Genomic DNA, 18984 nt, shown 5'->3' with positions numbered 1-18984 from the left:
CACAGAAATCTGTTCCACTTCGATACACTAATAATGAAGTAGCAGAAAGAGAGTTAACAAAATCCCACTTATAATTGCATCAAAAATAATAAAATACCTAGGAATAAACATAGGTGAGAGACTTGTATTATGAAAACTATAAAACACTGATGAGAGAAATTGAAGATAACACAAGGAAACGGAAAGATATTCCCTCCTCATGCTTGGAAGAACAACTATTGTTACAATTACCATGCTACCCAAAGAAATCTACAGATTCAAGGCAAATCCTGTCAAAATATCGACAGAACTAGAACAAATAATCCTAAAATTTGTATGGAACCACAAAAGACCCTGAATAGATAAAACAATCTGAAAAAGAAGAACAAAACTGGAGATATCACAATCCCAGATTTTAAGGTATACTACAAGCAGTAGTAATCAAAACAGTATGGTCCTGGTACAAAAATAGACATATAGATCAATAGAACAAAATAAAGAGTCCAGAAATAATTCTACAATTAAATTGTCAATTAATCTACGACAAAGGAGGCAAGAACATGCAATGGGAAAAAGAGTTTTTTCAACAAATAGTATTGGGAAAACTGGACCACTACATGCAAAAGAATAAAACTAGACCACTTTCTTACACCATACACACAAAAAAAATTCAAAATGGATTAAAGAACTAAATGTGAGACTTGAAACCATAAAAATACTAGGAGAGACCATAGGCAGTAATCTCTCTGATACTGGCCATAGCAATATTTCTCTAGATATGACTCCTGTAAGAGAAACAAAAGCAAAAATAAATTATTGAGACTACATCAAAATAAAAAGGTTCTGCAGAGCAAAGATAATAATAAACAAAACAAAAAGACAACCTAGTGAACAGAAGGTATTTTCTTTTTTTTAAGATTTATTTATTTATTTGAGAGAGAGAGAGAGAGAGAGAGAGAGAGAGCTGGGGAAGGAGCAGAGGGACAGGGAGGGAATCCACAGGAAGGCTCCAAACTTAAGTGTAGAGCCTTATGTGGAGACCAGTGTGGGGCTCCATCCCAGGATCCTGAGATCACAACCCCAGCTGTAATCAAGAGTTGGATGCTTAACTGATTGAACCACCCAGGTGCCCTGAGGAGAAGGTATTTTCAAATGGAATACCCAATGAAGAGTTAGTGTCCAAAATATATAAAGAATTTATATAACTCAACACCAAAAAAACCCAAGTAATCCAATTAAAAAATGGGCAGAAGACATAAACAGACATTTTCCCAAAGAAGACATACTGATGGCCAACACACAAACGAAAAGATGTTCAACATCACTCATCATCAGGGAAATGCAAATCAAAACTATAATGAGAATGTTAGAATGGCTAAAATCAAGAAGACAAGAAACAACAGGTGTTGGTGAGGATGTGGACAAAAGGAACCCTCTTGCAGTGTTGGTAGGATGTAAACTGGTGCGGCCACTGTAGAAAAGAGCATGAGGTTCCTCAAAAAATTAAAAATTGAACTACCCTATGATCTGGTAATCCTGCTACTGGTAATCCTATCTTCCCAAAGAATACGAAAACACTAAGTCAAAGGGATACATGCACCCCTATGTTTACTGCAGCATTAATTATAATAGCCAAATTATGGAAGCAACCCAAGTGGCTATCCATAGATGAATGGATAAAGAAGAGGTGGCATATATACACAATAGAATATTACTCAGCCATAAAAAAGAATGAAATCTTGCCATTTGCAACAACAACATGGATGGATCTAGCAATTATAATGCTAAGTGAAATAAATCAGTCAGAGTAAGATAATTACCATATGATTTCACTCATATGTGGAATTTAAGACAAAACAAACAAGCAAACAAACAAATAAAAAAGAGAGAGAGAGACAAACAAAAAACCAGACTTTTAAATATAGAGAACAAACTAGGAGTTACCAGAGGCAAAGTGGGGTATTGGTGAAATAGGTGAAGGGGATTAAGAGTACACTTATCATGATGAGCACTGAGTAATGTATAAAATTGTTGAATCACTATATTGTATACCCAAAACTAATATAACAGTGTACATTAATTATACTGGAATTTTAAAATTTTTTAAAAATTTTACACCATGACCAAATGTGATTTATGCCAGTATATGTTGGTTAACATACAAAATTAATTAATATATCATTTTACTAGAATAAGGGGCAGAAACTACATAATCATCTTAATGCACACATAAAAATATTTATTTTAACAATATCCAGTATCCATTCATGATAAAAAAAATTCTCAGCAAACTTGGAATAAAAGGTAACTTCCTTGGGGCGCCTGGGTGGCACAGCAGTTAAGCCTTCGGCTCAGGGCATGATCCCGGTGTTATGGGATCGAGCCCCACATCAGGCTCCTCCACTAGGAGCCTGCTTCTTCCTCTCCCACTCCCCCTGCTTGTGTTCCCTCTCTCGCTGGCTATCTCTATCTCTGTCGAATAAAATAAAAATTTTTAAAAATCTTAAAAAAAAAAAAAGGTAACTTCCTTAATCTGATTAAGGGCATCTATAAAAAATGTTCAAGTAACATTATACTTAATGGTGAAATACTGAAGGTTTTACCTTTAATACCAGGAATAAGGCAAAGATCTCTTCTTTTATGTCTTCAACATTGTATTAGATATTCTAGCCAGTGCAAACTGGCAAGAAAAAGAAATAAAAAGCCTCCAAATCAGAAAAGAAGTAAAGTTGTTTTTAGTTGTACAGAACATGATCATATATATAGAAGTCCTAAGAGACTCACAAAAAATTATTAAAACTAATAAATGAGTTCAGTGAAATCGCAGGGATTCAAGGACAAAAATTACCTGCATTCCTCTAGCAAGAAACAATATGCAAATGAAAATAAGAAAACCATTCTATTCACAATATCATCAGAAAGAACAAAATTCTTAGGAATAAATTCACCAAAAGAAGTGCAAGATTTTGTACATTGAAAAGTACAAAACATTACAGAGAGAAACTTAAAAGATTTAAATAAGTGGGAAGATATCGCACGTTCATACATTCATGGATTCAATATTATTAAGATGGCAATGTTACCTAAACTGACGATAAATTCAATGCAATTCTTATCAATATTCTAATAGGCTTATTTATGAAATTAACAAGCTGATCCTAAAATATGTATGAAAATACAAAGAACCTAGAATAGCCAATATGACCTTGAAAAGAAGATCAAAAAACTTATGCCACCTGAGTTCAAAAATTAATACAAAACTAGAATAATTAAAAAAGAGTATGCTTCTGGCATAAGGATAGGCATGGAAAAAACAGAACAGAATTTTGACTCCAGAAATAAACTATTCCAGTTATGGTCAATTGATGTTTTTTAAAGATTTATTTATTTTATTTATTTATTTTGGATTTATTATTTATTTATTTTGGAGAGAGTAGGGGAGAGAGAGAGAGCAAGAGAGCAGGGGGGAGGGGCAGAGGGAAAGAGGGAATCTCAAGCAGACTTCTCACTGAGCGTGGAGCCCAATACAGGGCTTGATCCCACAACACTGAGATCATGACCTGAGCCGAAATCAAGAGCTGAATGCCCAACCTAATGAGCCACCCAGGTGCCCCATGGTCAACTGATTTTCAACAAAGGTCCCATGGCACTCAAACAGGGGAAAGGATAGTCTTTTCCACAAATGATGCTGGGGCAATTGGATGTCCACATACCAAATGATTTAGATCCTTAACTGACACCCTGTATGTTACAGGAGCTTAGTGAACACCTTGAGCTCTTTGCTGAAACCCTAGAAGGGCCATCAATGCCTTCTGCATGAAGACCAAGTTCCTGGAAAATAATATGTTCTAGGACAAAACCTAAATAGATTCACACTAAACAAGCCTATAATCAAGACTCTAGGAGATAAGGATGATTCTCCAGTAATAAAAGTGGCTGTTAGAACAAAGCTCAGCATTCTTCAGAGGAAGATATCAGAACTCAGTCTCCTCAATTTATCATCCATGAGGTCTGTATATAATTAAAAATTACTAGATACGTGATGAAACAGAATAAATTTACTACACCCATCTTTTTATTACTGAATTGAACTAAACTGATGAGAAAACAGTGAGCAAAACTGCTAATGCTAGTCACAAGCCCTTTAGTTTCTTTGTCACCAAAAACAAGCCAGTATTAATTTTTGGATGTTAAACATAAAAAGCAAAACAAAGAATAAACTCCTTAAGCTAGCTGGATAAAAAATATTGTTCAGATTTCATAGGGTCTTTTGTTGTTTGGTTCTGGATGCACTTACCAAAATGGATGCTAACACAATTTTTACTTTTTTTTTTAAACTGGAAAGAATAGGAAACTGTGTTTAGTAACCTTGTACAACACCACTGTAAAATAATAGTACTTCAGCAGTGCCTGACTGGCTCAGTCAGTGGAGCATGTGATGATCTCGGATTTGTGAGTTCGAGCCCCACATTGGGCATGGAGCGTACTTAAAAAAAAAAAAATTAAAAATAGTAGTATCTTCAAGAAGCTATCAGAGCATAGCTGTTATCTATTAATATTGCTTTGATTTCTGTAAGCTCAAAAAAGTTCTAAATTAACATAAGACCATTAGGATGACCATAGTTTTCTAACAGTAAAATGTAAATAATCTTTCCATTGTTAGATCATGCCTTTGTTCTGGGTGGGAGTGGGAAACCATCGTTATATCAGTAGGGCTGTGTATAACCAAAAAAATCCATTCTGTTTCATTTGGACTCATTCAGTTTTTCTACATGATCATTGTACTTTCATAGGAACTAAATATAAACACCTCCCGCCACCACTCTGGTCACCACCTCTTTAGTTACATTACTCACATTTAACATGATATGATGCTACCTCAAATAGAATCAATTAGCTAAATCAACTAAAGTAGCCTTTTCAGCTTAGTTCGTACCCAACCTCCCTCTCATTTCCCAAGAAAGAAATGGAAAATACTATGCTAAATGCTGTTCATAGTGCCAAATAATTCAGAGTATGTAGGCAGAAATGAGATCAGGGTATGTAGCGGAGTAGCATGATCACAATTCTGTATTCAGGTAGGAGTTACAGGAAGAAGTATGCATTCAAAGTCTCCCCACAGAAGAGAAGATACAGTCAGAAGCAGAGTATTAACTTCACAAGCAGAAGCTGGGGACTGGGAATCGAGCCAAGTGCAAAGAAAGAGTTCATACCCAAATAGAAAACTTCTCTGGATTCAAAGCAGAGAGATGAGGTCACACACAGTAGTATAAACCTGGACTAAAACATCTGCCCACTGTTCCCTCTGTGGCTTAATGGATCGAACAGATGAGTCCCAACGAGTGTGAATTACTCCTTGCAGCAAAATGTGATTCAGGAAGTTATGGCTGATATGTATGCATGTATTTTTAAAAGAAGAGATAGGATTCTTTTTTAAAAAATTAACCTCTAAATCTCTTTATCTCTAATAATACTGTAAATAAGAATCCAAAAATTTCTTGTAAATTATAGTTTTCTATATGTAAAAACTATTTACCAGGTGACTACAAGATGACTCAGAAACACACACACACACACACACACACACACACACACACAATTACCATATGACCCAGCAATTCCACTCCTGGGCCCCACTGGGGCCTCCCATATGCAGAGCCAATAAGGAGCCAGCTGCTAAAAGACAGTGGGTTTGCAGAGTCCCAGAACCAGCATCGCAAAGCAGATTTCAAACTCAAAGTCAATAGCTTAATAACCAACATACTTTCTAATTCTTATACCTTATATTGCTTTTTCTTGCCTTACTGCCCCAGCTAGAGCCTCTACTACAACTCTGATAGAAGTGGTAATAGCAGACATTATTGTCACATTCCTGACATCAAAAGGAAAGTTTTCACAACTGCATCATTAAGTATGATGTGTTCTGTCACTTTTGGGCATAATCTGCCAAATTCCTTTCTAGTCCTAGTTTTCTAAGATATGTTAAATTTTATCAACGAATGGCTATTGAATCAGATCAGATGCTATTTTCCTGCATTTATTGATTTATTAAAGGATCCTATATTTTTCTCTTTTATTTTGACAATTTGTGAATTACATTGCATTCCTTGAATAAATCCCACTTGGTCATGGGGTACAAGTTTGTGTACCCTCAAGATTCGGATGATAAAGTCCTTACCCACAATGTGGCTATATTTGGAGATGGGGCTCTAAGGAGATAATTAAGGTTAACTGAGGTCATAAGGGAGAGGCCCTGATCCCACAGAATTAGTGTCCTTGTAAGAAAAGATACCAGGGAGCGCATGCTCTTTCTCTGTGGGCACTCAGAAAAAAGGCCATATGAGGACACAGTGGCTGTCTACAAGCCAGGAGATCTCTCACTAGAAACTGAACCCTGCTGGAACCTCCATCTTGGACATTCCAGCCTCCAGAATTGTAAGAAAATAAGGTTCTGTTGTTTAAGCCACCCAGTCTGTGGTATTTTGAGATGGGAGCTTAAGCAGACTAATATGAAGTATAATGTTGTTTATCTACTGATGTATTTGGTTTGAGAATATTTTGTTTAGGATTTCTTCATCTATATTCTGAGGGGTTTTAATGTCTCAGAACATTCTTGTAATGTTCATTTCTTGATAACCTTGTAGGGTTTTGGTATCAAGGTTATGTTGGCCTTATATACACATTTTTTAAATTGTCATTATTTCTTAACTGTTGCATGAAAGTAGACAGTGAAGCCATCTGGGCTTGAAGGTGTTTTTTGTGGCTATTTGTTTAATGGCTGTAAGACAATTTTAATTCTCTAGTTTTCCTGTATCATAATAGATAAGTTGTATTTTTCTCGGGATTTCAGCACTTTTTCTAAAATTGGTATAAAGTTGATCATAATAGCCTCTATTAAAATTTAAAGCTATTTTTAAATAGCTTAGAACAAATGGTTATTTGTGCCTTCTCCCCATTTTTATCAGTCTCACCAAAGAAGTATCAATCTAATTTTAGCTCTGTTGATCTTCTCAACTGTATGTTTGTTATTTATTTTATTAATTTCTACCCTTGTCTTTATTATTTTCTACTTTGACCTTTTGAAGTTTATTTTGTTGTACTTTTTCTAACTTCCTGAAATGAATGTTTAGATCACTGATATTCAGCTTTTCTCATTTCCTTATATATACATTTTTAGTCTAGAAATTAACCTCTAAGCACTATTTAGCTACACCACACAAATTTTAAGAAGCTGTATTTTTATCATTCAGTTCAAAATCTTATCTAATATCTACCGTGATTTAATCTTTGATCCATGAGTTATTTGGTAATGTATTTGTAAATTTCCAAATGTATATTTTCTTTTATATTAAGTTTCTAGCTTAATTTTATTTTGATCAGAAAACATACTATATAACGTTTCAATCCCTTGAAATGTGTTTAGACTCTATTGTACAAAAAATAATTTTTACAAATGTTCTTTTAATCTTTGAAAAATAAGGACTCTGCAGTTGCTGCTGCAATAAAATCAAGTTCATAAATTATTTTGTTCAAATCTATGACCTGATTTTCTTATTTTCTTTTCTACTTGTTCTATTAAATACTGACACAGGAGAGTTAAAATCTCCCACTATGATTATGGGTTTATCTATTTATTCTTATAGTTCTATACACATTTTTTGAGGCTGTTATTAGTCACCACAGAAATTTGGAATTTTTTTATACCTTCCTGTGAATTAAATCTTTTATCTTTGTGAAGTGCTCCTCTTTATCTGTGGTAATTATTTTTGCCTTAATAACCATGTCAGCTTTTCTTTGGTCAGTCATTTTGTAGCACATATTTTTCCATATTTTTACTTTCAATTTTTCTGTACCTTTATGTTTTAGCTATGCCTCTTATATGCAAAATATATTTGTTCATTTTTTCTTTAAATCTGAAAATGTCTTTTAATTAGAGCACTTAGTACATGTATAGGTCCACTTAAGAGAGAGAAACCACATGGTAATTTGTAGGGAAAATGTAATATAAATTACATTATTAATTATAATAATGGGTAATGAGGAATTACCTAGTAAAAAGCAAAGAGAATTATAATGACTATAACCACTACTCTACAGATGAGATAGAGTATTAAAGGAAAAGTACACCTCTCACCCTCACCACCTCTGGGCTGAGAGATCAGGAATTCGCTGTGGTGCCACATGGGTGGGACTTTCTGGAAATCTGCTCTATGGAACTTACCAGAAATCTTCACTCTAGGGTCCTGGGGAAAGCTGCTCCTGGGCTGGCATCTCCCATGAGGCATTCGGCTACAAAGCCACCCAAGGAACGGAAAGTTGCTGGTTCCTGACTGCTGCTGGCCACTGTGCACTGCAGGAACCTTGTACTGGAGAAAGGGCAAATGTCTGAGGCTGGGAAAGCCATATGCTCTGCAGCAGCTGGACGCTGGGAAGCTGCCCATGCTGCAAGAGCCTGAAGACTGAGCACACTGAAACCAGGAAGTAAAAAATATTTTTCCTGTGATGTCTCCCCAGCGCCCTCTACTGACAGAGATTCAGGGCCGTCTGGCAATGGAAAAGTATTTAAAAGGCCCAGAACCATTTTCACAGAACAAAAACAAGGGTGAATTTGGAGATGATAAACAGCAAAGAGTTCATTTGTATTTTAATGTTACTATTTAGATATCTGAGTTTACATCTACCATCTTATAATGTGTTTATATTTGTCCCATTTATGTTCCTCTTTGTCCCCTTTCTTGGCTTTTTTTAGTTAAGTATTTTTATTAGTCTATTTCCCTCCTCTTTTAGTTTGGAAAATATGCATTATTTTGCTACTGTTTTAGAGCTTATTCTCTGATTACAATATATGTTCTTTTACTTAAAATTTTTAATAGCTTTATTGAGATAATTTATATACCATAATTTCAAATGTACACTTAAACTACTTTTTAATAATTCTACAGAGTTGTGATACCATCATCACAGTTTAATTTTAGGACATTTCAATCACCCAAGAAGAAGTCTTGTGGCCAATTTGCAGCTACTCCCTTTCCCATACCTTGTTCCAGGCAACCACTGACCTGCTTTCTCTATATACAATTGGTTTTTTTCTAGAGATTTCATATAAATGGATCATACAGAACGTGGTCTCTTGTGTCTGGCTTCTTTCACTCAGCATAATGTTTTCGAAGTTCATCCATATTGTAATGAGCATATTAGTACTTCATTCCTTTTTATTCCAAACAGTAGTCAATTTTGTGTCTGCATTACATTTAGTTTATCTATGTACCATATGACGGACATTTGAATTCTTTCCACTTTTTTAGCTATTATGAATAATGCTTCTATGACCATTTGTGTACAAGTCTTTATGTTGACATATATTTTGTTTTCTTTTTTAAAAAAAGATTTTATTTATTTGAGAGAAAGAAAGGGGGTGGGAGTAGGGAGAGGGAAAGAGAGAGAATCTCAAGCTGACTCCCTGCTGAGCGCATGAGATCACAACCCATGAGATCATGACCTGAGCAGAAATCAAGAGCCGGGCACTCAACTGACTGAGTCATCTAGGCATCCATATGTTGACATATATTTTCAATGTTGGTGGGTAAATACCTAAGAGAAGAATTGCTGAGTTATTGGGTATATTTAACATTTTAAGAAACTGCCAAACCGTTTTCCAAAGCTGTTGCACCATTTTACATTCCTGCTAGCAATATATGAGGGTTCTAGTTTCCATATATCCCCATCAACACTTGCTTTGTCTTTTTTATTATAACCATTTTTGTGAGTGTGAAGTGTTATTGCATTATGATATTAATTTGCATTTTCTTTTTTTTTTTTTAAGATTTTATTTATTTATTCGACAGAGACAGCCAGCGAGAGAGGGAACACAAGCAGGGGGAGTGGGAGAGGAAGAAGCAGGCTCATAGCAGAGGAGCCTGATGTGGGGCTCGATCCCACAACGCCAGGATCACGCCCTGAGCCGAAGGCAGACGCTTAACTGCTGTGCCACCCAGGCGCCCCCTAATTTGCATTTTCTTAATAACTAATGATATTGAGCATCTTTTCTGTACTTATTAACCATTCATATGCCTTTTTTGGTTGAAATGTCTATTAAAATCTTTCCCCATTATTTGCCTTGTTATTGAGTTGTTATGGGTACAATCTCTTACTAAATATGTGATTTAAAATTTTTTCCACGGCGCTTGGGTGGCTCAGTCAGTTAAGTGTCTGCCTTTGGCTCAAGTCATGATCCCAGGGTCCTGGGATCAAGCCCCATGTTGGGCTTCCTGCTTAGTGGGGAGTCTGCTTCTACCTCTGCCCTCAGCCCCTCCACTTGTGCTCTCTCTCTGGTTCTCTATCAAATAAATAAATAAAATCTTTAAAAAAAATTTTTTTTAATTTCTGGCTTGTCTTTTCACTGTCTTACTATGTCTTTTGAAGGGCAAAAATTTTTAATTTTGGTGAAGTCCAATTTATTAATTTTTTTCTTCTATCATTTATGCTTTGGATGTCCTATCTAGGAAATCTTTGCCTAACCCAAGACCATGAAGATTTACTCCTATGTTTTCTTTTTTTTAAGTAATTCCCACATCCAACGTGAGGCTCGAACTCACAACCCTGAGATCAAGAGTCACATGCTCCAACAACTGAGCCAGCCAGGTGTGTGTACTCTTATGTTTTCTTTTAGGATTTTCATAGTTCTAGCTCTTACATTTATTTCTATGATCCATTTTGAGTTTGTTTTTGTGTATGGTATGAGACAAAAGTCTAAATTCATCATTTTGTAGGTAGATATCGAATTGTTCCAGCACTATTTGTTTAAAAAAATATATATGTGTGTGTGTGTATGCATATATATACACACACACACATATATATTTATCCTTTCCCTCTTTGAATTGCCTTGTCACCTTGGTTGAAAACCAATATACAATAAATATAAGGGTTTATACCTGTTTTATATCTGAACTCCAAATACATTAATGACTTATCAAATTATAATAATAATTAGTACTTTACTTTCTCTCCAGAATACCTTAACTCTATTTAACTTCCTCTATTGGTTTATATGCTAGTGTTACCATGTATTTTAATTTCTATATATTTTGAACCTCCAAAAAACTATTTTTATTATTTTATACAATCTATCTATTGATTCAGATTTACCTATACATTTACTATTTTTGTGCTCTTCACTCCTCCTTGCATCTGGGAACTCCTATATAAGAACATTTTCTTTTTTTTTTGCCTGGAGAACACCCTTTAGTATTTCCTTTAATATGGGCCTGCTGGTGATGGATTATGCTCATTTTTGTTTGAGTGAAACATTTCTTTCTTTTTTTTTTTTCAGATTTATTTACTTATTTGAGAGAGAGAGAGAGACAGAATGTGTGTGTGAGCAGGGGGAGGGGCAAAGGGAAAGCTGACTCCCTGCTAATTGGGGAGCCTGAAGCCTGTCTCCATCCCAGGACCCTGAGATCATGACCTGAGCAGAAACCAAGAGTCAGATGCTTAACGAACTGAGCCACCCAGGCACCCTGAGTGAAACATTTTTGAAGAATATTTTCACTAGATACAGAATTTTAAGTTGGTACTTGTTTTATTTGAGCTTCTTGAAAAAAATTATCCTATTATCTTCATGGTTTCTAGTGTCTTTTTAAAGTATCTTTTCTATTTTTGGATTTTATATTCTGGTTATTTGCTATGCCATTCTCTTTTCCAGATCACTGTTGTTGTTTTTTTAAACTTGTCCAAATTTCTGTGAAATCCATGTACTGAGTTCTTGATTTTTCATAATGATTTTCATTTTTAGAATTGTTTTTTCAAATTTGTGGTTCATTAAGGGTTGCCACAAAGTCTGTTATACTTCCTATGAGAAATGGAGTCTATTTCCTCTCTCCAAATCTGAGATAACTTTGGTGATTTGCTTGGCCAATAGAACGCATTGGAAATAATGTTGGGGGATTTCCGAGGCTAGATCATAAGAAGTTTTGTGGCTTCCTTCTGGGCCTTTTGAAATGTTTGCTCTGGGGACACTCAGCTCTCAAGATGCTCCATTGGGATCATAGCCTTCATGTAAAAAACGAGCCACATGGAGAATGTGTAGGCACTCATCAAAAGCTTTAGCTGAACTCCCAGCAGACAACCAGCATCAACTTGTCTGCTGATATTCATACAAGTAAGTTGTCTTGGATATCCAAACCACTTAAGTCTTCTGATAACTGTAGCCCCAAAGACAATCCCCATGTCTAGAGTCAGACATAGGAACAGATTAGGATCAGCACTAGATTAGACTCATTGCTTCTCTTCCAACTCTCTTTTTCATGCCACCCTTCTCCCACCTTTTTCTTACTAATCCCCAGAGTTTTTGGAAACTCCATTTTTCTGTCCCTTTTCCTACCACTCTTTTATTCTTTCTTGGACATAAAAGCATGCATTTTAGGCTACAAAGAGGAGATGAAAAATGGGGCTGAATGTATATTAATACAGTTGGAATTGTGAGAAAACAATGTACATTAAATGTGCAGAAGATTGAAAATAGTGGTCTTATTTTTTAAGATCAAATTTTATGACATTATCCTATAGAGTTAATGATTAATCATTTTGAATTTATACAAATCTAGAAAAACAATTATGCCAGTTATACTGCCATAGTATGTTGAAAATTTCTTGCCTTATTAAACACAAATATATAAAACCCTGGTGTTGGTGAGAAAAATTTCACGCTTTTTTTAGTCTAATACTACGTTTGTTTTTCAGAAAATCATTATTTGATCCATAGTTTGAACAAAGAATAAATTAATGAGATGTTGTTTTATGACAAGATATAATTTTCAGTGGAAATAATCCGACACAAGTATATAAATCTAGGTACTAACAAAACTAGGTAATAACAAAACTAGGTAATAACTGTGTTATAATGGAGTTTTATCATATTAAAAATCTACAATGGAAGGTTTTCTAGGGAACCTCTGAATTTGGGGAAAAAGTTTTAAACAATAAAATATTTGATGGTAATAAGCACTATTTTATGTATTACGTATAACATTTTAAGTAGTTTTGCATCCTATGCTTAACAGACAGCGATTCTGTGATGTATTACTGAATGCTCACAAAATATTAATTGTGCATTGGGTATTTTTCAGAATTTTTTATTGATTAGGAAATTTAAAATGTATTCTCCAGATTTTAGGCAGATAGATTCTAAATCAATACGCTCTTTATTTATTCTTATGTAACTACATATTAAGACGTCATGTGAAACTACTGTTACTGATAATATATATCCTATGCTGAATGCTTATGACATGCTAAGTACTATTCTAAGCACTTTAAATGTATTTTCTAATTTAATCCTCCTAAGAATTGAAGGAAATATGACCATTTTATAGACGAAGAAATCAAGTCACAGAGAAGTTAAGTAATCTGCATGTTTTATGGCTGTAATATTAGAAGATGCTTAAATTTATTTATGCATAGTCTAAATAACACATCTTAAATTATATGATTTGGTTGGGCTTTATATTTTTTTACTTTTTGTACTTTTTTAAAATCTTTATCTTTTTCTCCTCTTTTTTTCTAATACCTTTTCCAAAAATAACTATTAAAGGCACTACAATGAACTTTAGTAGAATTCCAGATGCCATTACCTAGAGGTTATGATAATGTTAAAGATTAAAGATTAAACTGGGTTATTGTGAAAGCTTAGCCAACCACAAATTCCAGTGCAAATGAAAAAAATACCAAGTTCCCTGATACAATCTTATTGGACTAGTTTTTTAAAATGCACATTTTTATCTCCATAGTAAATGTCAGGAATTCTGAGGTTGGACTTGAACGTTTTATCACGGCAGTATTAGGTGATGATCTCGGTATGAGCTCTTCCAACATTCTGCGTTGGTCTTAATACTGTCAAAAATGATGATAACTGCATTTTAAAATCCTTAGTCACGAAGATATCTGTGATTCCAGGGTGCCTGGGTGGCTCAGTCAGTTAAGCATCTGCCTTCGGCTCAGGTCATTATCCCAGGGTCCTGGGATTGGGTCCTGGGATTGGGTCCTGGGATTGAGTCCCGCATTAGGTTTCCTGCTCCACAGGGAGTCGGCTTCCCGCTCTGCCTCTCCTCCCATTCGTTCTCTCAATCTCTCTCTCTCTCTTTCTCTCAAATAATAAATAAATCAACTCTTTTTTAAAAAAGATATCTGTAATTCTATGTTCTATGTTTTCTAAATAATGGTCTGGCCTTGAAAACGTCAAGTCTCTTTTTATATAGAACTTCTCTTCCTTTTAAATAGGAGACAAACAACAAAACACATGTTTTTGCATTCCTTCACTTAGTTCTTATCTGATAAACCCAAACATGTAGCTTTAGATAATGTATGCCCTTGTTTGCTGTATTCTTTGAAATTAAAGAATCACATTGCAGAAACACATATACATCAAATTATGAACTGCATTTGACTCTAAAATATCCTTTGAAAAAAATTTTTTACTTGAATAGGCTAGAGAGATGATGATTCATGTCATAATTTTGTCTTGTGAATCTATAACAAATCTCTTTTGGCTAACATCCCAGCCGAACTCTAAATATGATTTAAATCTAGATGGAACATAGCTGTCAGATTCTGTACTCATTTTAAGTTTCTCAAATCTATACCCAAGTATTGTAATTGACCACTCGTAGCCACCAAATTACAGAGAATACTGAAAACAAAATAACTCGTAAGATTTCAAGTCCTAGGGATACCTGCATAGCTCAGTTGGTTAAGCGTCTGCCTTTGGCTCAGGTCATGATCCCAGGGTCCTGGGATTCAGTCCTGCATCGGTCTCCTGGCTCAGCAGGGAGCATGCTTCTCCCTCTGCCTGCCGCTCCTTCCCCTGCTCATGCTCTCTCTCTCTTATTCTGACAAATGAATAAATAAAATCTTTTTAAAAATAAAAAAATAAAAAGATTTTAGGTCCTAAATAGTCAATCATTTTTTGCTACAGTTCTGGGAGATGTAATTATGATATCAAGCACTATGTAATTTTTACTTTTTAATTCATTTTTCTGTATTTCTATATCTAGCATAGAGGATTTTCTTTAGTAATAATAACAGCAAAATAAAGAAAAGTAGCTATAATTTGAGGGCCTACTATGAGCCACGTACATTACATACCTAACTGCCAATCATCTTCACAACACTGGAAGATAGCTGTTGCCCACAAGCAAAGGTAATACGCCTTGTTTCAATCCTTTTTCCTCTGATTTGGTCCTTAAGGGGAATTTCTATGGTTTAATTCAGTTTGGTTTGGTTTAAGGAACACTGCAGTGGCCCAGGCTAGTGGTTTGGTGCCTGGCCACTATCAAATGCCCAGCAAGACTGCGATAGCTACATAAGTGAAGAGTTAGTGCCAAAGGTTCAAAACTGAACCAGCTCTTTCTCTTCTTTTCAGTTTGTACCCATGAGGTTATGGAACCAGGCTTAAAACTTGATAGAAACTTAAACCACCTTCCCTTCCTCTGTTCTCCATTTCTCTCTCTTTTCCCAGGTGACACAGTCCCATCCAGTGTATTGTTCTGGCACGAGAAAGTCTGGGGTATATAGCTCTATGCTCAGAGAACAATTTTTTCCCCTCTTACTATTTGTCTCTTCTAGCTCTGACAGTCATCATTTTTATATCATTGGAATGGCAAATTTCAAAGCTAGGGTGTGACTAAGGGCAAAGGTAGGAGGCAGAGAAAACACTTGCCCTTTGGCTTGCTTTGGCCATTGGTTTTTGTGCCCTCCAGCCTAAAGTGGAATTTTACTGTTCTTCTGGTTATGTTAGGGTTTGAAGCCAAAGATCTAGCTAACGATGAAGTATTACTTTGTCTTGTTTTGCCCCTATAATGCAGATAGGCTCCCTCAACACTATTACAGAGAGAAGAGTCACAGGTCCAAGACCATATTCAGATATCCCTGGCTAAATACCATCCAGCATGATCTTGATACTCATCCACTACTATAATTTTTAAAAGTTATACTAGCAAATGTCTATGCTATGTGCTAGGTTTTGTTCCAAATTGTTTAATCCGCACAGCAAACACATTGCCTCTGAAAAGAAATAATCCATTAAGAGTTGAAAATTCTATATTCTGAATATTGGCAGTAATGAAAGAGTTAAAATATTTGAAATGGCAACTTGTAGGGGTGCAAGCCTCCTTGGTGATAGTATGAATAGTCTCACCTCTTAGCTGAGATTCAGTCTGAAAATATTACAAATCACTTAGATTAATGTATGGTGTTAATTAGTCAAGGTAAAAAATATTGAGTTTTTCTTTCCTAGATTTCTCTCTATTAATTAATGGGGCTATTATTCTGTGTCCATTTAGGGGAATAATAACTCCAAATGATTTCTAAAAGGTAAATGAAGCACTTTCTCCCATGGATACTCAGCATTCATGTTATAAATACAAAAGATGAGAACGGAGTGAAAAATGTTAATTTCTATTCATCCCATTCACAAGATTTTTATTTATAGGTCATAATCCAATGCTGTCAGCCAGCTTCAACTAAAAAGCATACAAATAAAATCATTTTAGAATATGGAAAATCATAGGGTCTGATAAGCCAGTATACACTGTTCTAAAGTAGCTCTCCATATCTTGTGTTGCATGATGGGTCAAAGTCTGTACAGACTGTTAGGGGAGAGCTAAAACAAAAGCAGCCAAAAGTTTAAACCAGATACAGAGGAGGACACAAGCAGGTTGAGGAGACCTAGTAAAATAAAGCAAATGCAGAATCAGATATTGGTCAAGGACAGAAACTGAGTTGCCCAAATGACAAAATAAATACTAGTAGAGATAAACAGAAAAAGCAGAGACCTAAAAGATACTTAGGATTTAGATCTGCTTGGACTAAAAAAAACAAATCAAGGGAGAGGTTAAAAAAAAAAAAAGTTTCTGTGGAATCCAGCAAAAACATGCTGTGAGACCCTCTATTTTGGAACACAAAGCTTTATAGATGTTCCCGTATTGTCTTTGAAGACGCAGTGCTCTCAATCTGGTATTTGACAGATGCAAAGGTCATACTTCCATGGGTCAGGTAGCTTGGTTTTGTTCCCTAAATATTAATGTCACCCCACGTCTCTTAAGTGCATGCAGGTGGTTGCAAAGGCACTGAGCCAGAAAGCAGGAGAATTGGTGTAATCTATCTCTGCTAATAAGAAACAAGTCAAGGCACATGACCCACCAGCATTAACTCAGCAGAGCCTTATTTGTATCATGTTACTGAGAGCAGGAATTGGCCTATTTGTAAAGGTTCTGCCAATTGGCTCTTTCTAAATGTGGAAAAACATTTATCACCATTCTTGGGATCATTGGGATTATTGGCTTGGACTTCAGATAAGTAGGATAAACAAACAATTCAAATGGAAGCTTCTTCTGTTGCATTCCTCCACACCAGGCTCTCACAGCTAATTCTAACTGAGAACTTCTAATGGATTATCCATATTTGCTCATTTGCCTTTCTCATGTGTATCTTCACATATACCTGTTCTAATGGACAGCTCTTAAGAGTATTGTCATTTAAGATGTCTCCTAATGACTAAATATTTGCCCTATTTTGGCAGTGCTAATCAGTTCACTTGCAGATAGTGTGTTGTCTAGTGGATTTAATTTTTGCTTTTGTTTTGGGCAAGGGGTCAAATAGTTTATGATGGGCCCTTTCTAAAAGCATCAAAGCATTAATATTCCACTTAAGTTACCTTATATGGGGATGGGAGGGATAAAGTATGCCAGTGGATAGTGATTTCATGTGATCTGTGCACTAAAAATTATGACATAGAAAATGAAAAACATTAAGATTTTTCTAGACTTCTCTTTTATGGTATATACATTGCACTACACCTACCATTCTGTGTTTGGGATTGTAATAAGAGAAAAATAGGATAAGAAAGGAGTGGGGATAAAGTGCAAGAAATCAAAAAGAGTAAGAGAGCCACATATAATTTGTTCAGATTTAAATACTAGATTATTGACTTGCAAATACGTTGGTTCCCCTACCTGGAAAATACATGCAGAGCATCAACATATAAGTTTTTAACTGGTATACGTATATCATCAATTGCAGACCCCAACAGGAAGAGCTATACTTCCAAGTGGATACTACTTTAGTTACCACCTTACTACCCCAGCAAGAGCCCATGCCTGCAACAGCCCAGCCAATGAGAGATTGTCACAACTCAGTCAAGGAAAAGCCACTATACTTTGAACTTCCCGTTTACTCCAATGCGCTTTTAGTTTATAACAGCCCTCCCAACTCCCCCCCTTCCTCTGTAAAAGAGCATTCCTTTCCTTGTTCTCCTGACTTGCCTATGGTTTTTGCCATGGATTTCTTGTCCTAAGTTGTAATTTCTCAACTAAACCCATTTTTGCTGGTAAGGTAACTGACAGTTTTATTTTTAAGGTTAACAGAAGCTGTAGGCGAAGATGAGAGTACTGTATGCAGAGCAAGAAGACAAGGTACAGGAAATTAAGAAACATCTACATTTAAATTATGCATAGATGAAGAGGAGCTAGAAAGGGTATCGAAAAGGCTTTGGTTCAAAGAATAGGGATATAATCGAGAGACAGTGGTGTTATGAAAGCTAAGTAAAAGGTCAGGAAAGGTGAGTAGTGAGAAGTGATTTCTGGTTTTGACAATTAGGGCATCTTTAGTAAGAGTGAAAGTGAGAACCAAAAACCTAAAGGTTCAAAAAGTGAATGAAAGTTGACGGAATGGGGAAAGCAAGTGTAAACTTTTCAAGAGGCTTGGCTGTGAAGGTACGGTAGACAGCTTCTAAAATGACCACTTGGTATTCATGCCTTTGTGCAGTCCCCTCCCCTTGAGTGTAGGCTGGACTAAGTGACTTGCTTCTAATGAACAGAATACAGCAAAAGTGATAGAATGCCACTTCCCAGATTGGGTTACAAAAAGACTGGATTCTGTCTTGCTCGCCCTTTCTTACTTTCTCTGCGAACTCTGATGGAAGCCAGTTGCCATGTTGTGAGACTCTCTATT

Source organism: Ursus arctos, unplaced genomic scaffold (assembly GCF_023065955.2).
Source record: "Ursus arctos isolate Adak ecotype North America unplaced genomic scaffold, UrsArc2.0 scaffold_26, whole genome shotgun sequence".
Taxonomy (NCBI): domain Eukaryota; kingdom Metazoa; phylum Chordata; class Mammalia; order Carnivora; family Ursidae; genus Ursus; species Ursus arctos.
This window is presented reverse-complemented; position numbering follows the sequence as displayed.